Source organism: Corapipo altera, unplaced genomic scaffold (genome assembly GCF_003945725.1).
Source record: "Corapipo altera isolate COAL_440 unplaced genomic scaffold, ASM394572v1 54, whole genome shotgun sequence".
In the NCBI taxonomy this organism is placed as follows: Eukaryota; Metazoa; Chordata; class Aves; order Passeriformes; family Pipridae; genus Corapipo; species Corapipo altera.
The window spans coordinates 6,729,167-6,736,869 of NW_020884902.1; the positions used below are offsets into that span (position 1 = coordinate 6,729,167).

At 36.8% G+C, this 7,703-nt stretch overlaps 1 long non-coding RNA gene across 1 annotated transcript in view; it reads right to left on the reverse strand.

Moving 5' to 3' along the window:
* LOC113950690 overlaps nucleotides 1-7,324 on the reverse strand; it is a 24,236-nt gene extending 16,912 nt beyond the window's left edge. Inside the window, exons 1-2 of the long non-coding RNA XR_003528851.1 lie at nucleotides 7,315-7,324; nucleotides 4,932-4,938 (exon numbers count right to left, since the gene is read on the reverse strand). This is a non-coding gene — a long non-coding RNA (uncharacterized LOC113950690). The remainder of the gene's footprint in view (nucleotides 1-4,931; nucleotides 4,939-7,314) is intronic.
* Between the last annotated feature and the right edge of the window lie 379 nt (nucleotides 7,325-7,703).

Genomic DNA, 7,703 nt, shown 5'->3' on the forward strand with positions numbered 1-7,703 from the left:
AGGAGGAGGAAAGGAGGAGGAAAGGAGGAGGAGGATAGAAGTCAGCTGGCAAGTGTCCTCAAGTGGCACTCAAGCATAATTTTTTTCAGATCCTATGAGTGTATGTTCCATAGCACCAACAATTACTTGTTGGGGACCATAATTTACCAGTCAGTTCACTGCATATTTTCCAGGACAGTCTTAGCAAAGAGATGAACTGTACACAAAAACTGCTGTAGGTATCACAAAGCAAAAAAGTCAAATAATACAAAGAAGTTTCCAATATTTTTTTAAAAGTATATGTCTATATAAACACACATGAATATCAAAGCTGGGAATCTTGAACAGATTGAAGAAGAGATCATATAAATCATTCAGCAATGTCAAGATCAGTCATTCCTGCTGTCAGGTTTGACAAAACTCACACTACAGGTTAAGACCAGGCAATTTATCAAAGTGTCTATCAGAAAATCATTATGATGGGGTCAGAATTTCTCTGCAAACCATCATTATCACTTAGTGCATCAGTCAGCAACTCGAATGCTATCTGAAGTATCAGACACTGATAACATTGTATGGCAGGGCCTTCAACTAGCTGACCAGGGGGGTAGCTCTGAGCCATCAACTATTTCATGTTTCCTTCTGGTCCCCAAATATTTATGAACCTTTACATTCCCAGGCACTCAGAAAGACCACTGCTCACAGCAGATAGACTGTAGCATTTATGTAAATTTGATACAACAACACAGAAAATGGAAATAGGAGCTAAAATAATCGGGATCAACCTTTATATGCATAGTTAGAAACAAATTGGGGAATGAATGTTTAATCCATGTTCTTCTGTTGTGGCATTAATCAGGGAATGGATGGCAGTTATTCAGAAATTGCTTCTGCCCATCACTCACCGCTGCTGCTTTTGAAGCAAGAATTGAACTTTTCTGGTAACACTTGTAAACTCTGTCATGCCAATAATTGCTCCTACTGCTTGCTTAGACATTTGACATGGTAATTCCTGCTGTTGACCAGATACAAAGAAATTTAAGAGTTAATTACCAGAGTGAGTGCAAGTAAAAGCTACCCTGTTCCTTGATGTAAAATGCTGCTGTGTTACCATAGTCAGATTGGTTCAAGCTACAGGAATTCATGACACTTTACCTTTAGATAATCAAAATGTCATAGAGCACTGAAAAAAGCTGTTCACATGAGAGACCACAGATACACCACTTGGAATAAAGGAGTGAATATAATCTTTACAGACAGATCACATAAGGAATTCAAGCACGTATACTTCATCCTTCAATTGGAAAAATATATAAATTTTTTTAAGGGAACAAATGCCATCAAGTTGGTCTATCCAATTTTTTGTATATAAATTTTTCAAAGCAATTAAAGAAGAAGGTAAATATCATTTTCTTCCTCTTTACAGATGGAGGAACAGGAGGCAATGTCACCTGCCAAATAACATGCAAGGTCTTAAGAGAGACTAAAAGAAAAATCAATGGGACTTTCTGGTCTCCTTCAAATTAATAGGAATCTCATGGACTTAAACAGGTCCAGCATTTCCCTGAGAACATATGAATCTCATATTCAGGACACTATGATGTTGAAGCATTACACAAAAAAAAAAATCTTCCAGTGAGTTGATAGCCATATGTAACCAACCATGGAAAGAAGATTAAGAATTAAATTAATACTCAAGGTTTAATCGTAACAGCAGTCACTACTGTCACATAACAGCAGCAGCACAAAGGGGAGAGGGAGCACAGCTGTAACTGGCAAACAAAAGGAGAAAACTGTCTTATTCGTAAGTAGATTAGTGAAAAATAAACCACTTAAACACCCAAAGCCTGCTTTATGAACTCAGGCACTTATTTACATTAATGCTGGATGCTTGCTGGTGTGAATTCTATTCACTTGGGTTATTTAAATTTGAGGATCTCTACCATGAAGGGCAAACCACCAGGACAGATGCATTCAGAGGCTCTGCTTTTAAAACGATACATGACTTACTGATTGGGGATTCACTAAATGATTAGGTAAATCTGAAAAAACTAAAGTTTTAAGAGAGAAGACTGAACCAAAGAGTTCAGTGTCACGTGCTATTGACAGTCTTTGTCATACAAAAATCTCACAGTGAAACATTGTTTCAGTTAATTCAATAAAATGATGGAGTCTGATGTATTCTATAAAGAAAAAAGGCTTTTCATTCAACAAAAATTTTATAGCCAGTTCAACGCAAAATAATATCAGTCTTAATACAGGTCGCAGTGAAAAACATTAGATCTGAATTGAGGTATTTTAGAATTACATTTTACATAGGTACAGAAAAGATTACAACTTGACCACCCTAAATACTTTCCTCACTGGAAACACAATCAAGGACCTTCCTTTCATGGAAAATCAGTAAATTTGACCTGAATCTGCAGGTTGGTGCTTTTGAGGATGGGAAACAAAGCAATAGTACATTACTCACTGACTTGTGAGAACAGAAGTGAAATGAGAAATAGATCATAACTAGGAAGGAAAATTGGCTTTATTTCTGTAGGTGATGTCAAAGAAAGGCATAAAGAAATACTTTATCAATATTTTCACAGGAGAAGAGAAGTGTTTCTTTCCGTTAAATGAATGTAATGACAAGCCGTCTCTTGGAAGGTGTGGGCAATTGCATTCACTCTGAGCAGCAGTGAAGAGCCTGGAAGGCCTAGGAAAATTAAAAGGCAACAATGCCAGTCCCACCCAACACACACACACCTACCTGAGGCTCTTTCAACTGTTTTCCTTCCCAGCTCCCTGTGGAATCACTGCCCAGGCACAGCCACACCAACACCAGGGGAAGAAAGAATGGGACCTGAAACACAATATTCTGGGACTTGGAAAAAAACTCTTTGTGGTTGCACAAACCTCAAGCTCTAGAGTCAGACTAAATCCAGACTAAACATCCTATGCTATCCTATCTTGTGCTGCTACCTCCAGTGAGATGTGACACCCAGCTGCAAAGAACAAGGAAATGTAACTTCGGTAGTGAAAGGTGAGAGCATTTTAGTTTTCTTTCCAGCTCCTCGATTTCAGTTTCTCTTCCAAAGACTTCTACCATAAAAGCAAGTCCCTGCCAAAAGCCATTTCCAGCAGAAAAGTTTCAACCATTCCTGAAAATCCAATAGAGCAAATTCTACACACCTCCTTCCTGTTCTTCCAAAGTCATAATAATTAGTTTTTATAAATTTGGATGGATTGAATTTATAACTTTTTGAATTTGCATTTTTACCCCATCACAGTATCACATAGATCTTCTCCATAATCCAGCCATTCCAGATATAGGATACCCATTTTGCCTCATATAGCAGCAGTGGACAGGAATGTGCATCTTTCTTCACTGAAAACTAATTGTGGTGTTAATTTTTACTTCCCCTCACACAAACACAATGCAAAGTAGGAGCAAGCCATACACACTTCATTCAGAAACTCAGAGTGCTAAAATAATTTTTACATATGTAAATTACCTTTAAATAAGAATTATGTGTTAGGACTTGCTGATGATTCTCCTTAGAGGTAAAGGTACAAGGATCAAGAGCAGATGTCATCCTCCTGCAGGAATTAAAATGAATGATTGTGCATAACGAAGATTCATTTGTAATTTTATAGAGCTTGACTGATACGAACATATGGTGATCACTATTACTGTGAACTGAACCAAAACTCAAAGTTTGGGACAACTTAGTGGTGGAAGGAGTATAGGTACTGCTCCGACAAATGAGAAATCACACAACAGGTGGCTTGCTTACGAAAAGACTGCAGATGAGGCAAAACTTTATATGCCCTATTTTTTAAATACCAAATTTTTATTCAACAAACCCCACTATGCCACTGTTTTGACTGCCCAATTGACTTGTTCTTTTTTTGTATCCACACTCTATGATTCTTTAGAGGTGACAAGGGAAACATTAGATTGATGATAAATTTCAGTAATCAGATGAAATAAAAAAAAATAGATACATTAATGTTAGTTTTTCCAAATCACTGTTTCATATTGTTTAAAAACACTTCAGAGGAATAATTAAACCCTTAGTGCTTCTCTTTGAGGAAATGAAGTCTCCAAAATATAGGCATTAAATTATTACTTATGATTAACAGATACAATAAATCAACTTAATGAAACATTAGGCATAATGGTCTCCCATATTTAGGCCTCAATCTGCTCAGTATCCACTAACTTGGTGCAGGAGGCTGGATCTGCCACTGCTGATGGAAATATTCTCATGTGTTTAGTGACTCAGACTGGGAGGTATTTGTTAGGTCAAGCTCTACTGTTAATTTCATGCCAGAAACACATTTTCAACAATACATGAGTTCTGTCAAAATTAACTGTTGACAAAGATGGGAAGTAAGAGTAAAGGAAACTTGGGAGAAAGAGAATCTGTCCTTGAGATGGGGCAGGATTACAGAGGTGTTCTGATTTTTCATTCACTGTGCCAGCACTCTCATTTCCAGAGGCCAACTACAGCCTGATCAAAGGCACACAGAGGCTCCCACGATCTCATTCAGTCTTTTTAAATCAGGGTTCAGAAAAGCACCTATTAATACAGAGTAAAAAAAAAAAAAAAAAAAAAAGGAGCAGTCACCTCCTTTTCACTTAATTAGATCATGATTATTCAGCCTTCACACAAGAAAATTCTTATTGCAGCAAAGAGAGTTTTCCTTCTATTAACCTCCTCCATTCCTTCTGAGTTGTGCATTGGAGTTGAATGTAAATTGCTTGTATTCCTCAATGTCACAAGCTATTACAGAGACAGGAAAGCAGGCAGGATTAAAAGATGTCTGTGATTAGACTATTTGGAAGAATAATTTATAAGACTACTACATCAGCCTTCATAGTTAGAAGGGGAATCCCTGCAACTATCTGCCTAAGGTTAGGAAATCACGTTATTCAATGCTTGTCCATTATACAGGCTTACACTTTTCCTGAGGCATCAGAAGATAAACCAGAGAGACCACTGGTGTAATGAAACAAAACAATTTACATTTTCTTTTAGAAAGGAGAAATTATTTTGCTCTTCATCCTGTTACTTCAGAGTTAAAATGCCAACTCTCACTTACCTTTACAGTTAGATTTATAAATTCTCCTCTTTGCTTTTTGGATTCAAGATGAGAAATACTTCAGGCAGTGTTTTCACACTGGCCCAGTTTTCAAACAGTTTGAGGTAGGAGGCTAATCAAACCTCAGAAATGAATACAGGAGCTCTGCAACCGGTCACTTCCAGCAGAAAAGTAACCTTGGCAATTTTTAAAGTAATGGATTATCAGAGAGCATACTGAAAGTCTGTCTATGAACACAGTCTGAAAAAAACTTTTTGCATAACCATATTTTTTAAGATGATTCAAAGCCCACTAAAGTCAATAGAAAGATCTGCATTGATTTTAGGAGGGTTTGAATCATGCCTAAAATTGCTCTTTCATTACACTTTCATCCAGCACAGTAAAACAAATCCTACAAATCAATATATTTCTATAGACACAGCAGTACAAGAACAAATTATAAAAAGTTATAACACAGATATAACCAGGATTTGTACACATAAGCAACAAAAACATTACTTCTTCCTGAGGTTAATTATCTTTACACAGTTCAAAAAGGTAATCACCTTAAATTACATTGGTCCCACTAATGCTTTCTTGAGTAATTCTGACATTTTAAGGTTGGAAATTTATGGATAGCAATTAATGTATGAAATAGTTGCAGCAAAATTAAATCTACTCAACGTTTTCCACTTCCTCCAAAACACAACATCTTGCACATAATTTATTACATGAATAAATATTTTGTCAAAATTAAGAATAAGATGCTTTCCCCATTATTTTTGCAGAAATTTTGCATTTCTGTATAGAACTATTTACAAAGAGAAATTATCTGTCTTTAGGCTTCAATGAGCTTTTGGTGGTACTTGTTGTACGCCTCGCGATAGGTGAGTTTAGATTAAGTTGCCTGTGGGTTGAATTCACTCAAACTGATGGTGAATATAAGAAGATGCACCTTCCTACATTTTCTTTCTGAAGGAAGACTATATGTAGACACTTCTTGTGACCTAAACCTATTCACCTTTGTCTGTGTCAGTTTTTTGATAGTTTTGTTTCTTTAAATATTGAACTTATTTGTTGAAAACAGAATAATGCCTCCATGGGGAATAATAAACAAACTTGGTGATCTAAATGCAAAACATTGGTGGGAAGGGCAAACAGGCAACCAGATCATTTTGAAAAGAGAAGCTACTTTTAATTTGCAAGTGTAATATCCTCAGGAATTTCTGCAATCCATTAGGTCAAAGCAGTGCATTGATCTCCTTTACAACTGTACAAATACCTGTCCCTCTTCTTGCATGCCCACTTCCAGTTTAACAGCAGCTCTGGTGCTTGGCTTTTCTACCAAAGTCTAGTTCTGCCTACATGGAAAAAATCAAACTGACATCTCAGGTCATCCAAGAGGGAAACCATTGGCTGGAAGTTCTGATGTCCTTGAACCACTGAAATAGTGTAGAAATAAACACTACCCAAACTGCAGCTACTACACGAATATTTGTTATAAGAAACTGTCCTCTTAAACCAAACTCAGTATATTCTTGATTCTTGAGGTACAAGAGCTATTCTGAAAAGTAATCAAAATCACAGCACACAAAATAAAATAAAAAAGTGTAGAAAATCACAACAGGCTGAACTTGAGAAACATTAATAAAATATCACTTTGTTAATAAACATGTCATGCAGAGCTTTGATGATCATCCTGCAGTGGCCTTTCTCTAACAGTTCCTTCATTAACATCAACGTTAATGACAGAAGGAAGAAAGAGCTTTGTTTACAATGGCTTTTAAAATGGCATTTGAAAAGTGTTTAAGTTTTTGATACCTAAAAGGGGCTCCAAGAGACCTGGAGAGGGACTTTTGACGAAGACATCTAGTAATAGGACAAGGGGGAGTGGTTTTAAACTGAAAGAGAATAGGTTTAGATAAGATATTAGGAAGAAATTATCCACTGTGAGGGTGATGAGACACAGGCACAAGTTGCTCAGAGAAGCTGTGGATGCCCCATCCCTGGAAGTGTCCAAGGCCAGGTTGGATGAGGCTTTGAGCAACTTGATCTAGTGAAAGGTGTCCCTGCCCATGGCAGGGGGATGGGAACTAACTGATCTTTAAGGTCCCTTCCAACCCAAACCATTCTACAATTCTGTGAAAATTGTTTTTGACAGTCTCAGTAGGTACACATGAATTCTCAAACCATGCCTAAACTCCACATCTAAAATCTGGAAACAATTTCCCCATACCAGTTTCAATATGACAGAGGCAGAACCATTAACAAGAGTCCACATAGTAGCCAGAGTTAGCTGTACCTTTTCCTTATTAGCCATATAATGATCCAGCCTGGTCTTTTCCACAATGATTGGTCAAATATATTGATAGTCATTTCAAATGGCACTCAAGTGAATGTTTTCCTAACTTTATATCAATCCACATAGAAAGACAAAATGTCTTACTCATGTCAACTATAGTGTTGGGTATCAAAACAATTCGCCATTCCTAAGACAAATTTTTGTACTTTACTGATATTGAGAACATTGGGATAAGGAAGCTCTGAAGTGTTTATCATTCAGGTAATATCATACAGAGGTAGGCTCAAGTGCAACAAAAAGAATACCTGATATAACTTGTTGCATATTGTGAGGATAACTCTTTAGTAGG